Source organism: Cyprinus carpio, chromosome A13 (genome assembly GCF_018340385.1).
Source record: "Cyprinus carpio isolate SPL01 chromosome A13, ASM1834038v1, whole genome shotgun sequence".
Classification (NCBI taxonomy): Eukaryota; Metazoa; Chordata; class Actinopteri; order Cypriniformes; family Cyprinidae; genus Cyprinus; species Cyprinus carpio.
In genome coordinates, this window is record NC_056584.1 from 9483299 (window position 1) to 9498012 (window position 14714).

General features: G+C 36.6%; 1 protein-coding gene across 3 annotated transcripts in view; it reads right to left on the reverse strand.

Annotated features, from left to right (window-relative positions):
• Nucleotides 1–14714, reverse strand: part of LOC109109562 (leucine zipper putative tumor suppressor 2 homolog) — a 63171-nt gene that overhangs the window by 21961 nt on the left and 26496 nt on the right. Inside the window, exon 1 of one of the 3 annotated variants that reach the window (XM_019122662.2) lies at nucleotides 4699–4918. The exons of the other annotated variants lie outside the window; for them this stretch is intronic. The gene's annotated coding sequence lies outside the window, so the exon portion shown is untranslated. Of the gene's footprint in view, nucleotides 1–4698; nucleotides 4919–14714 lie in introns of those variants that run through there. 3 annotated transcript variants of the gene reach the window in all.

Sequence of the window (14714 nt, forward strand, 5' to 3'; positions counted from 1 at the left end):
AAGGTTTTGATAAAAAAGTAATCTCAAATACTTATCCAGACTTAGCTGAATAAATCACAGTCTATAATGTCGCCTGGCTGTGTTTTACAAAGGCTTCAAATAAAAACTTCCAAATAAATCAATGTCCATAAATCTATGGAAATACCACGCTACTTTTTTTGTTGATATCTGATATCTTCATTTTTTTTTTTTTTTTTTTTTTTTTACATTTTTACATTTACATTTTAGTAATTTTTAAAGAAAAAAAACTTGTTAATTAGTTAACTGTAACCTTTTCATATATGGTGAAATAATGTACATGGTTTAATATCATACTATACTGAATCTTACTGTCAAATACTGTCAAATTTACGAATTATTGATAATTTACGTGGGAAAAGCTGAGGTCGCTGTGGACATCAGCTGATGTTTATTGTATAATTTACATGGAAAAGCTGAGGTCCCTGTCAGTATACATTAGGGTGTATTGTGTTACATTTTATGTTATTTAGTTTTATCACATCATTTTAGTGTTGTGTGTTACTCAGATGGTGTTTTGTCTTTGTGTGTGTGACCCATAGACTGTAAAAAAGATGGACGATGCGCCTTCGATCACTTCCATTGAAGAAAAGTGAAGCCGCCATTGTCCCAATAGGGCACGGCCATATTGCACTGATTTGGGACCAGAGTCTGCGCAGTATAGAGGTATGCGCAGTATAGAGCGGAAGGAAATCCGTGTGAGTCAAATAGTAAATAAGAGTAAATGGCAATTTTTTGAATTTGACTGTTTTTTCAATTTTTGTCTGCTGATTTTTCATATGAGGCTTGTTAAAATAAGGTAAATACAACTCCAAAAAAAGGCCATTGGTGCCTCAGTTCGCTCAGAGAAGCTGTCAGTCTCAGCTGTCAATCATGACGTCACACTCCCGTTTTTATAGCATCACATAACTAACTAAAACCAAGCTTATTTTATTATTTTGAAAACGTTAATTATTTCTTAGTTATGAGTTATAAATTATATGTCAAATGACATGTTTGATGTCAAAATATTTAAAGTGAAATTGAATTATTTAGTTTGTCCCACGTTCCATTATATTACATGGAGAGGGTGGGGTTTATGACCTATACTGGGACCAGCCACCTGGGGGCTATCGAAACGCGATGGCTTCACTTTTGAGGACTAGTGCAGCACACTTGGCGTGACCCTGTGCACCGTCTATACAAGAGTATTACCATTTTTTGTAACCACAGCTGCTATTTTTTACCTCACATTTAATGTTTTTTTTTTTTGTTTTTTTTTGTTTTTTACAGAGAAGTACATAAAATGAAAATGAGCAATGTTAGAGACAGAAAGATGTGTTTTGCTACTGTCTAATGAAGGAATGATTGGTACTCTGGTCTCTCTTTAAATAGACCACAGATAACTTTCTTTACTTGCTGTGGCCATTGATCTTCTCAAAATGGCTTCTCTGCCTCTTGAAGCTTTCTGAACCAAGCATCGGCAGAAAGAGACAAATAAATAATCTTGCGGTGTTTCTGACAAGGCATAATCATCAGTCTTATGATCAAACTGAAATCACAGCACAGATATGCACTGCAGTCGGGGGGAAAAGTGTCTCAGTGCACATACCGGTAAATTAATTCCACACCAGTGCTTACATAACCAGCGTGGCCTCAGACAAACTATGCCAGCATGAATATGTAATTCATCTCAAAAGTGCAGAGATGGTGAACCACGAAGGAGCCGCAAACAGAAAAAAAGACAACCTTGGAGCTGGTCATGAAAACTTGCAAACACGCCACAGCTGGACCAGCCACAAGAGGATGTGGACGTACAGACACGGTCCCAACAGATTCCAGCCGAGCTCAGACGGAGACGGAGAGGAAAAGAGTGGCATGGAAAGTTTTGATTCAGTGCAGTCAGCTGAGTCTGACTCAACGTTAATGAGCTCTCCCTCTGTATATATATGTCTGCAGGAATAGGCCTATCTGTCACGATAACAGCTTTTTTGTTGTGAGATATACTGCCCCAGAAATAATTGCGATAAGCGATATAATTTTTATTTTAAAGACCTTTTTATGCCACTGAATATATAATCATAATGTAACGGCATAATAATGCAAGAAGGCCTACACACTTCCAAATGACAACAAACTTTGAATTTTTAAGAATATTTAGATCATGGAAATTAAGTATTAAAATATTAGATACCTTAAACTTGAATAAATAGTAAATAAAAATTTTCTAACAAAAAGTGCAAAGTAACAAGTACAAAAAAAGATTTTCCCCTGACCTTCTTTTCTCTGTAAATGAAGGGTGCACACTATTGCTGAAAAACTCAATTACTACTTAGCAGTCAGATATCAGTATGCACAAAGGCACAGATCCCTAAACAAGGCCTTATCTACAGATGAAACTTTTTTTGTAGAAGCATTTTTTAAATTTGAACTAGCACCTCATGACTACACCACGTTATGTACGAGAAGCTGCAAAAGACACAGGCGCAAGTGGAATGTAAAAAACACGGTTACATTAATGTTTAAGTAAATATAATTGGCAATATATTGCGTCACCAAAAATTATTGAGGTCATGTACATAGATTGTCCGATAAGTCGATATATTGATTATTGCTACAGGCCTATGCAGGAAGCTACAGCCTTACATAAATACTTGGCACATAAAAGCATCTCATAAATGGAAACAGTAAAGCAATGAGAGGAGATGGTAAGAGGTGTTTAGGAGAACCTAAACCAGTGAGACACAGCTAGTCAGTCAGACACATACTGTCCTTACAGAGACAGTGAGCTCACCACATTTTCTAAGGCTGTATTTCAGAGCCCTGTAACATATGAGAGTGATTTAACTCATCTATTATTTTCTGACTCACTGACGCAAGCACCTTTCCACCCCCCCTTAGTGATCTCATCTGGAGCTGAGTCTGGACGCTGCTGACACTCAGTTACGGGCCGCTCTATTTCAAACGTTTACTGTATAAGAATGTGCCATGAGCTATGTCACATCCATTTTAAACAAAAAAAGGGAATCTCAGTATACTTGGAGGCACTTCACTCTAAACTTCATCCCATTTGAAAACTATAGATGTCAATAGATCAGACTGCATGCTGGGCAAGAAGCTGAAAGTGGTGTTTGACTAGTTTGTAGAATCTTTGTGTAAGCACTGGGCAAGCAGGACTGGAGTGTTTGTGTGTGTGTGTGTGTGTGTGTGTGTGTGTGTGTGTGTGTGTGTGTGTTTGAGTTGTTTGTGGAATTTTTATATTACAATCCAGGCCAGTTATTCATATGCCAACCTTTTACTTCACATTCACAGAAAATACTAAAATACACTATTAAAATAAAGGTTCCAAAAGGGGGTTTTCACTATTATTGCATAGGCGAACCATTTCCACTGATCAGTTCTTTAAAATAACCATTTTTTTAGTGTGAAGAGCATTTTAATAATCTAAAGAACAATTTTTGCTGTAAAGGACATTTTGTGCAATGGCCAGGTTTCATTGACTGTTCTTCATAGAAACAAAAGATGCTAATAAAGGACATTTATGTTTAAGAGTGTACTTCCATAACACTGCTTTTCCAAAGCATAGTCTCCAAAAAAATAAAAAATCAAACAGCTTAACTGAGTCCTGTAAATCAATCCATTCACAAGGCCCTGCTCACACACACAAACAAACCAGACCCGAACCAGCTACAAAACAGCTCAACAATCACTCTTTACAACAGATATAAATTCCTACACACTCTTAAAACTAAAGGTCCCAATGGGGTGGGGGGTTTACAGTGATGTCATAGAAGAACCATTTTTAGTTCCTGAAGAAGCTTTCAGTGAACATTTCCTAAATTAAACCATTTACAAAATCTAAAGAACCTTTTTCCATAAAGAACCTTTTGTGGAATGGCAAGGTTCCATGGATCGTTATGGAACCATAGATGCCAATGAAGAACCTTTATTTTTAAGAGTATAGGAAACAAAAACCACAAAAGATATCACACTTACAGTATGTACCCTAGACAATAATTACATTAAAAGGAGAGCAAATGAAGACTTTTGTTTAAGACACTAATGCATCTTAGATGTTTCTCCTGTGGGAAAAGCTCCCAGTAATCTCACATGTGTCTCCTCCTGAGAGCCAGAAAAGATCTCGAAACTAACCTCAGACTTGACAAGATACCAAAGTATGTAATAGTCAGACATCTCAATATAAACTCAATCATTTCTCACCAAATTCTTCCAAGATCAAATGATCTGAACTTTCACAATCATTTTATAGATCTTTACTCTTACTGTATAGCAACGATCATTTCATTTGGTCTTTTTTTATTTCCCCAAAAATTAGAAATTTCAGAAGAAACATCTTAGATGAAGTTTTTGCTTAAATGAAACATAAATGAGATCTCTGTTGTGTCTTTTGAGCTCTGACAGAACAATAAAAATCCTCGGAGTAGTAGCCAACTTTCGTCAAAATAACACATTATCATTAACTTTGTGCCCTGCACTCGTTTTCCCACAGATCTCTCCTCAACAGAAAGCACTAACAGTGCTGCTAAACTTCAAAAAGCTTCTTCTCACCCCAGTGCTATCAGCTTTAAGAAAGTTAATCATTCATTTCACATCACTTCAAAGCTCTTGTGAGCTGCAGTGGTAATCTGAACTCTTGTGCATTCTGAGGGTGTAATAAATACAGTTGTATTGCTGACATACCCATAGTGGTCTGCATGGCTGCCTCCTCGCGTCTCCCCAGTCTGTCCTGGAGGTACAATCCAAGTCTGCTCGCTGTACTCCTCTCTCAGTCTTACACGCTCTCTCTGTCTCTTTCCTTCTCTCACACGCTCTTTCTTTCTGCTCCTCTCCCTCATGCCAAAGTTTCCTCTCTTTTCTCTGGCAGAAACCCCCTTCCTCTCTGTCCTGTTCTCTCCTCTCTTTCCCTGCTGTTTGCCGCCACAGCACCGCCCCCTTCTCCTGCTACCCTCCTCCCTCTTTCACTTTGTCTATGGCCCCTTGCTCCTCCACCACCCCCATCCTCACACACATTTAATCCCTCCTCATGCTCACTCCTTCTCTTTTCCCTTGTCTTTCTTTTCCTTTTTTCTTTTCTTCATCTCTGTCCACTACAATGTGTGTGGAAAATGGAAATACTGCCATCCTGTTTTTAAGTCTGACCCTCAGCAGCTGATTTAACCCTATAAATCCTACTGTATCATATTTGACAAGCACATTTCTAAGGCCTCTAAATTATCGACATTATCAAAACTGCCTTCTGTCATCTGACTGAAAGTTAATACTTTTATAGCAAGTAAATGACCTTTTAGTATAAATGTAAAAACATCCCACTTCAGGTAATGGCACATGTCTTTTTGCTGTAGAATCTTTAGTGATATTTATAAAGTAAACATAAGAATAACTTTTATATTGTTAGCAATATTTCAAGAAGAACACTTACTGGACTAAATCAACTGAGATTTATTTGATTATCCATACATAATTTTTTAGAAAAACTTTTAGATAAACACATGCAGATAAACGCTCTGTGTGTAAAGAGTTAGCTGCCCATTAACTAGATTAGAGTAAAACTTCTCCAATCAAATCAAACACTTCGTATGTTTACTGGATTTTAATGGGATATATGTTAAACTTAAGGAATGCTGGGACATAAACACATGACTCACTCTAAACACTGACTCATCACATGCCAACATGCTGTGTTGATGCTTTAACATATGAAAGAGTGCAGTAAACACACACCGTGGCGTCACCACAAATGCACATATAAAGAGCATAACAAAGGGTCTGTTGTGCTGTATGACATCACACTGAAAGTTTCATGAAAAGCAAACATAGGGATCCAATCTTTGGGAGGAGGACAAGGACAGAAGAACAACATTTTGGTGTTTCTTTCAAATTTGGTCCTGTGGACTTTTATATAAATGTACTTTTAACATTTTCACTAGTTTAATCTGTCTTTTATGTCCATCAGATGATATACATTCATCACAGGAGAATTCTGCCATTTTTTCATTGTTTATCAACTTTTTTATGAATTAACAAATGTGATGGGAATTATGGTAACGACATTTTTATTGGGCATAACGACAATCAATTAATAATACTTTCACACATTTTAATTTTACAACATTACATTTTGAAATGGAGATGTTATTATTTACCTTGATTTGTCTTTGTTTTCTTCACACATCACATATCTTTTTATTTAAGGCATTTTCTTCATTGACACTGTTGTCTCCTTAAGAGCAAAGTACACTAACTTTAGACAAAAACATAACAAGGAGCAAAATTGTTGTGTTGGAAACTGTGGGACAATTTTACACATAATTTGAATTAAAAAAAATCATGATAATTTCACACATATCAAAATTATTTATTTTATCCTGTCTTTTTATCTGTGTTTTAAAAATATTTAATATAATTAAAATAATTATATTTTTATAATGCATGTTTATATGTTATGATGTAAAAAAAATGATATTACAAAGTGTGGATCTGGGACAAGGTTTAAGAAAATATTTACACAAATATATACAGGGTCAGATTTTTTTTTTTAAGAAATTAATACTTTCTTTAAGCAGCACAACTCTTTCCAACACTGATAATTATAAGAACCATTATTAATAATTAAGCATCTATAATAATTGAACCTGGCATTAGAATGATTTCCAAAGGATCTTGTGACACTGAAGGCTCATTCAGCTTTGTATGACAGGAATAAATGACATTTAAAATGCATTAAAATAGAAAACAAAGAATTGTAAAAGTATTTCACAATATTAATTAAAAGAAAAAAAAAACGAAAGCATTTTAATACAAATCAGTCCCTGGGACACAGAAGTGCTGTATTTGAAGAATCAGCCATTTGTCTAAAGGTTTGCCTTTCAACAGGCCCCTTTCACTCGTTCTCCCCTTTCAATCATTAACCACTCCGCTCCTCATTTACTGGCCATTCCCAAACAAAAGCAAGGAAGCATGACGTGTAATGTTCCTAACCTGTGTGTGCAAGAAACAGTAAATACAGGGATTCTGAGCGTGTGTGAAACTCTCAAGTGAAGTGAAAAGGAGAAAAGTTGGAATGAGAGGGGTAGAGAAAAAGACAGAGAAAGTGAGAGACGGAGGAAGGAGAGCTAATGAAGCGTTAGGAACAGATGAGCATCCGAGTGATTAATGGACACTTGCCCTCCAGGGAAGTTATCATATGAACATACACTCCACATATACTCACTAGGGAGACTTAACATGATACTCCCAGCCACAGTGCACACACATATCTCACAGTACATCCGGCCAACTGCATTCTCCTCACCAGAGCCACCGCACATGCACCAATGCTTACACACACTGCTGGGTAGAACTGATTATATTTAATCTGAATTATGTCATCAGATTACAAAAATTTGAATTGAAATTAGAATTAGAATTTGTAATTAAATTATTTTACATTTTAATATACTCATAATCAGACTATAGTTACTTTTTTATTGATTACACAATTACTGAAAGTTCACAAAATGGCAGTAAACTTTGCATTAATTAATTATAATTCATTGAATCTCCTTATTTCTAGCTTTGTGGAATTGTGTCTTATAATTGCATGGAGGACTGGGAGGCCACATAGCATAAACACACAAACTATTTAATCTTCAAACCGTTTTATTATGATTTTTAAATTATTTATTTATTTTTATTGAACATTTAATTATTAGCTTTTAATCAGTTTTCAGAAACCCTGCAGTTCCTCAGTTTGGGAAACCCTGACATAATGTAATGTTTAATGCACTTCATATTGTTGATAACATAATAGAATATATTTCTTTCTCTTTGTATTTTTTTCTTCATCAATATGGTACATGATTATCCAATTTAAGTCAATGTGGCAAACAAGTTAGGTCAAAAGTAATCTAATCGTAGTCAGATTACAGTAGATTATGTTATTAAAGAGGTCATATGATGCGATTTCAAAATTTCCCTCTCTCTTTGGAGTGTTACAAGCTGTTTTTCTTTTCACCTAAAATGTTAAGTTGTTGAGAGTTTATTATTAAATTTTTTTTAATTTTTTTTATTAAGTTTGAGACTCGTCCAGGCCCCCCTGAAACGGCTCGTTCTAACATGCCCCCACATATCTACGTCAGTATGTGGGAAGATTTGCATAATGCGAAACTACTTTGTTTGGCCTTCCAAAAGAGGACGATATCCGCTTCGTCATGCCTGGGGCTCATCTGTGCTGGTCGCTGAGGAAATACATCAACTTTGCACTGTGGATCGCTGGATCGGCTTTCACCGTGGACGAAGCGGAGTCCAGCCCGGGGTCGTCACATGTGGTTGCTGCAAGCCCAAGGTACGCTCTTTCGTAGAATCCTCCAGCCTCCGCACACTCAAGGCCGCTGTGTGTGTCGCTGTTTGTTGAGAAAGCGAAACTACTGTTTTTGCCTTCCAAAAGAAGACACGACTAGAATCATGTTTATATCACGTTTATAATGGGTTTTATGTTTATGTCTCATCACTCCGGCCGGACAAGGCATCACAATATGTTAAGAGGCGTAACATTTCCATCACATGTTCGAGGCATTCGGCCAATCACAACGCGCTGGATAGCTTGCCAATCACAGCACACCTCGCTTTTCAGATCGATGAGCCTTGTAAAAATCGATGCGTTTCAGAAGGCGGGGCATAGAGGAGAAACAATAATGTACAGTATGTGGAAAATAATGTTTTAACCTTAAACCGCATAAACATTTCATTACACCAAATACACAAAATAATGTTCTTTTTAGCAGCATCATATGACCTCATTAAACTACAATTTTCATCATGTAATCTGTATTCAGTAATGGACTACAGTTTGTTAGTAATCTGCAAAGCACTGCTTTCAGAACACTGTGGACATGTAAACTATGTTTCTTCCAGTACTGTTCTGGTTAAAGCTGTTGTTAGTGGGGCAATGAACAGCCTTGATTAAGTATGAATGGGGGAAGGGGAATTCTTAATACCCCCAAACTTCCCAGTCCTGCTGTCTCTATTCAATTCAGAGAGGAAGACATGGAATAGAATAGAGTTGGTTAGTAAAGGGAGAGAAAATTAATGATAGTTAGGGACAAAAGACTGAACAAGAACCTAATCCCCTTTCCACCCCCCACATACATACACACACACACACACACACTTATCAAGCATGTACACACACATGCAGACAGACACACACAAAATAAGAGGTCCTCAAAACCTCCAACAAAACACTTGACCCTTCATATACAGAGAGAGGGAGAGAGAGAAAGAGACGGGGCAAAATGCAAAACAACTGTTGAGTGGCAGACTGAGGGTTTTGGTGGGAAACTGAGTTTCATTGCAAAAAAAAAGAAAAAAAAGGCAGAACTCAGCGGATTCAGGTGCACATCGTCAGAAAATTTTACATATTCCACACCCTTTGCATGTTCATTTAATAAATATTTACTTCAGTTTGATTATGTTTTCAGTTGCCAGTAAGACTGCTTTGTTTTAAAATACTTTATGATGTTTAAAGTCAACATGAAACTGTTTACTTTTGGACATGATACATCAGTGCATTTTATTTCTAAAAAAATGTCAGTCTTTGTAATCTTTAATAAGAATGTACATGCTTGGTCTCAAACTATAGCTGGTGTCTCTTTTCAACCCATCCCCTCCACCCATTTGTCACATTTCACAAGCCAATAAAATTTTCAAAGTATAAAATCCTGCCCAAAATGTCTGTCTTGTTGTATAATCTGTTTCATTAATCTAAAATATGTCACATTAAGGAAGTAAAGATGGGTTGCAATGACATTTCATGTTAACTTTCTTTTTAACTTAACTGCACTTGTGACAGGGCCGAAGATTCACAGTAAGTATGTTTATGATCGAGCTGCAGTATCTGCAGTCTACTGGTAGTCTTTGTATGTCTGTCTGAATATACACATTAAAAAAAAAAAAAAAAAAAAATTAGTACGCCTACTTTTATTTAGCAAGGATGCATTAAATTGAACAAAAGTGACAGTAGTAACATTTATAATGTTACAAAGGAATTCTATTTTTAAAAAAAATGCTGTTTTTTTTTACTTTCTGATCGTTTCCACACAAATATTAAGCACAACAACTATCTTCAACATTGATAATAATAAGAAACGTTTCTTGAGCAGCAAATCGAAGGATCATTTAACAATGAAGACTGAAGTAACGATGCTGCTTTGCCATCACAGGAATAAATTATATTTTAAAATATATTACAACAGAAAACTGTTATTTTAAATGGTAAGAATAATTCACAATATTACTGTTTTACTGCAATTTAGATCAAATTAATGCAGCCTGTTGAGCATAAGAGACTTCTTTCAAAAAGAATAAGTTTCATGTTCACTTTCTACATACAGTTGCCCTTAAAAATCAGCATAAAATTTTTGAAAAATCTGCATTGAATTTAGGGCCTCCTAATGAGGAACAAATCACAAAATGTATGTTGGATGAGTGGATGATGTCCATGAATCTCTGCTCTTTACTCTTGAGGGGCATGAGAGGGGATTGGTGAGGAATTCTGATAATATCAGATAGTATAAGTGTTTTAACATGTTTTTGATCAAAGACTGCAGTGTGGAATGCATACTAATCTTTGATTAACTTTCTACTTGAGGCAGATTACTTAACAAATTCATGGGTTCAGAGAAGGACATCAAATCTGGGATTGTGTATATACACCTCTAGCCCTGAGCTCAGACCCCCCAGAATCACAGACCTCCATCACAAAGCACCGAGCTGATGCCAAACACATCTGCTGTTATAACACATCCCATACACTCTCCACATACGCACACCATCAGTGACAGAAACACACATCCATGCAGTACTTCAACACTCACATAGCCAGAAATGTCACACAAGCAGACTTCTTAAACATATACAGAGCCCTTGGTCTGAGCTGCTGTAATGAATGGCGTGTAATGAAACTATATGTGTGAAGCTGCCAGCAGGCCTGAGCACTGCAAACCAATCTACTTTTATGGCTCTGCTCCTTGCCATGGAAAAGCAATAAGACCACTGAGGTGATGTCGGGAGGGGAGAAGGATGAGAGGGAGCTCTGTGTCATTTTTGTGCTCTGTTGGAAGTGCAGACAGCTTAATGTAAAAAAAAAAAAGCTTTTTAATGGCAGTGAATGGGGGTCAAGATTTTGAAGCCCAAAAAGTGGGGCCATCCATCATAAAAAAGTGCTCCACACGGTTCCAGGGGGTGAATAAAGGCCTTCTAAAGTGAAGCGATGCATTTGTGTGAGAAAAATATCCATATTTAAAACTTTATAAATGGTAATCTCTAGCTTCTGCTAACTGTTGTACTCGCTAGTGTTCACTAGAGAGTGGCGTTCCAGTGGATGACGTAGGATGTTGGCATAGTGTAAGCTCCTGTGAGAAGTGACGAATTATTTCGATATTAATAATAATAATCAGTACTGGTAGTAGTAGTGTTTTTGTTACTACTAATAAAAATATTTACCACAGAGTAACATCTGAGCTATATAGTTTTAAATCAAGCACTGCTATTATAAAAAATAAATTAGGGGGAGAAATATCATGACAGATATCAGAAACACACCTGTCCCTGACACTGGCTGTGAAACCCAAGAGCTGCCAGTTCTGTTTTATGGGCATAAAGGGTCAAGTGAGGTCAAAGGTCGAAAGACCAGGGTTTTAAAATAGTTCAGGAGTTTGTGGTCTCAGTCACGAAGTGACCTCAGGTGGAAAGACCAAATATAGCATCACAATTAGCAAAGGTCACACTGAAAAATGAGATCATGTCTTCAAATCATGAAAACATTTTTACTGAGAGAGTCACAGACTTTCATCTTCTGATCGGTTCAGTGCTGTGAGTCATAGGGTTGACATGCCTTGGCACACTTTAACAGTGGATGGAAAGAATAATAGATTTCTTCGAAAAAATATAACAGCTACAGAGCATCTGTTGCAGAGTTAGTCATCTTTGCTATGGGAGAGCTGCTAACATAAGCATTGAAAGATGTTTTGCACAGACAGTTATTTCCCATAACTAAAAAAAAAAAATCAGTCTATGGAGAGAGAGAGAGAGAGAAATAGAGAGCAGGGAGAAGGCAGAGGGCAGTGAGACATCTGAAGCTCCTCAAGCCATTCAGAAAAAAAAAGGTTACAAATAACTTAGGGGCACAATACTGCTCTGGTTTTATAGGACAGAGGAAAAAGGGGTAACATGTGGCATCTTTTAAGCTGTGCACAAATCTAAGACCTGCCCTGCGCCCCTTCTGTATATCTTAGCAAGAAAAAGGTGGGAGCAGGCAATGTGTCAGAGACTCTTTACTCTGTCTGTCTTTTCATTCGTTTCCTGTTAACTCCCAGCATGCTCGCTGTTTATGTTCCCCTCGTATTTAGGGAGGGTCAGACCAGCTCTGCCAACACAGCAGCGGCTCCCAGCCATGTGAAATGCCATGAGAATGACATGGCTTGATGAGACCGATGAACACATATAACTGATCGTATTAGAATATCTAGCGTAAATGTAACATTTCACCCAAAAATTACAGAAATTGTTTTACAACTATGGACAATTGTTTGAAAGACATTGCTACACTTTTACTTATCAAAGATGCATTAAATTGATCAAAAGTGACTTTTAATGTTACAAAAGATTTCTATTTCAAATAAATGCTGTTTTTTTCCTTACTATTCATCAAAGAATCTTGAAAAAAAGTATCATGGTTTTGACAAAAAATATTTCACAGAAGGAAAAAAAAACATTTCCACATTTATTTTAAATATATATTTTTTTTGAGGTGTATATGAGGATTTTAGTGATTTCTGAAGGATCATGTGACACTGATGACTGGAGTGATGATGCTTAAAATGCAGAAAAAAAAAAAATCACAAAACTAAATTACATTTTAAAATATATTCAAACAAACAGTTATTTAAAATTTTAATAATGTTTCACAAAATCACAGTGTTTACTATATTATAAAATAAATAATTATTGTATTTTAACATTTCAAATAAAAGCAGTCTTGGTTTGCTTCTTTTAAAAAAACATCTAAAAAAAAACAACAAGTAGTGTCACAATAATCATATCATAATACAAAACCTCTTATTGGCTCTAAAAGAGATTTCTAAATAAATAAATAAATATATTTTTAATTATTTGTTTATAGGATTTTTCCTCCCTCTGTGCCAATAAGAAACCATTCTTGTATCTCTGGAAATATTATTTTAAATATAAATCATTAAAAACACAAAGTCTGGTCAGTAACTAAGCCTCTGATGTCATTTCCACCATGAACAGGAAGAGACAGAGCAGGGATCATTCTCCTGAAGGAAACAGACAGCTGCTAAGACGAGTGTGAGCATAGACTGAGAGCTGCAGGGGCGGAGCAGCTGCTTAGACCACACACACACACACACACACACACAAACACACACACACACACACACACACACACACACACACACACACACTCATACATGAAACACAACGTCCTGAAGAACTGCCAGTCATGTGCTCAAACTGCATACTAACCAGATGAGTTGAGCCAAAGGGGCCAATCTGTAATCTGAAGAAGTGCGCCTTCCTGGAAAATACTGGCAAAAAAAAAAAAACTTTGTCTGTTGTCTAGTACGTGAGGGATAATCAGCTTTCACCACAACCAAGGTAGTGCATCAAAAACATGACATTACTACAGTGCCATTTTCAAAAAACTATGGTAAATAATAATTCCCATCCACCACACACTGCCCTTTGACCCTTACAGCCCCTCAGGTCGGCCAATATCCATGCCACTGTCACACTCTGCACTAGTCATCCATCATAAACCTGACCCGTACAAAAAAACACTTCAAAGTGCTGGATGGGACCTTTATTGAAATTTCCCCGAGGGGGTAAAACTCAGCCAGACACATATTCACACCATTAATCAATGTCCAGACTCCTGCAGAAGCGATAATCAGCTGTGACAGTGAGAAAATGCTTTTTTCCCTCTGAGTACAACTCTGCTGATGCCTGTAAAATTGACATCAACACAGTTTTTGCAGATTATTATGTTTATCTTAGTCAGTTGAATTGCAACAGATTTAAAGCAGTCCCTCATCTTTTCATACAGTGGTTTTGCTGTTTCCTAACCAGGCATCACCTGACAAGATTTGAATATGCAGTTCACCTGTACACACTGAAAAGCTGCATGACAAGAACCATTAGTCACAATACACTAGTGACAGCCACGTTTGAAACGCCGCTTAGTGAAGCTTTTACACCTTTATGAATGACCTGTTTCTAATGAGTGATTCGGAGCACATACAGTAGTCTATCAAACTGATATTTTTCGTAATTTCAGTAAACGATTCGTCTTTACATACAATAGTAAAACATCTTGATATTTAATGGAATTATTTATCAAAGATTACATGGTATATATTAGAATGAAATGAAAACACTTGCAATTGTTTTTGAAGAACACCTGTTTTTATTTATTTGTTTGTTTGTTTGTTTGCTTGCTTTACATTTACAGGCTTTAACCAGCAGGGGTCAGTGTGCTGGTTAAAGCCTCAGTGTGCAAACTTCCAAGCACTTTAAATCATTTTGCAATTTGATTCAACTGATTCAAAGTTTTGAAAAGCCTCACTTTGCTCCCATCACTGCACAGCTAAGCCTAAACAGACCATTTGGTGTCAGCGGTTTGTGGATGAGTTCTCTTA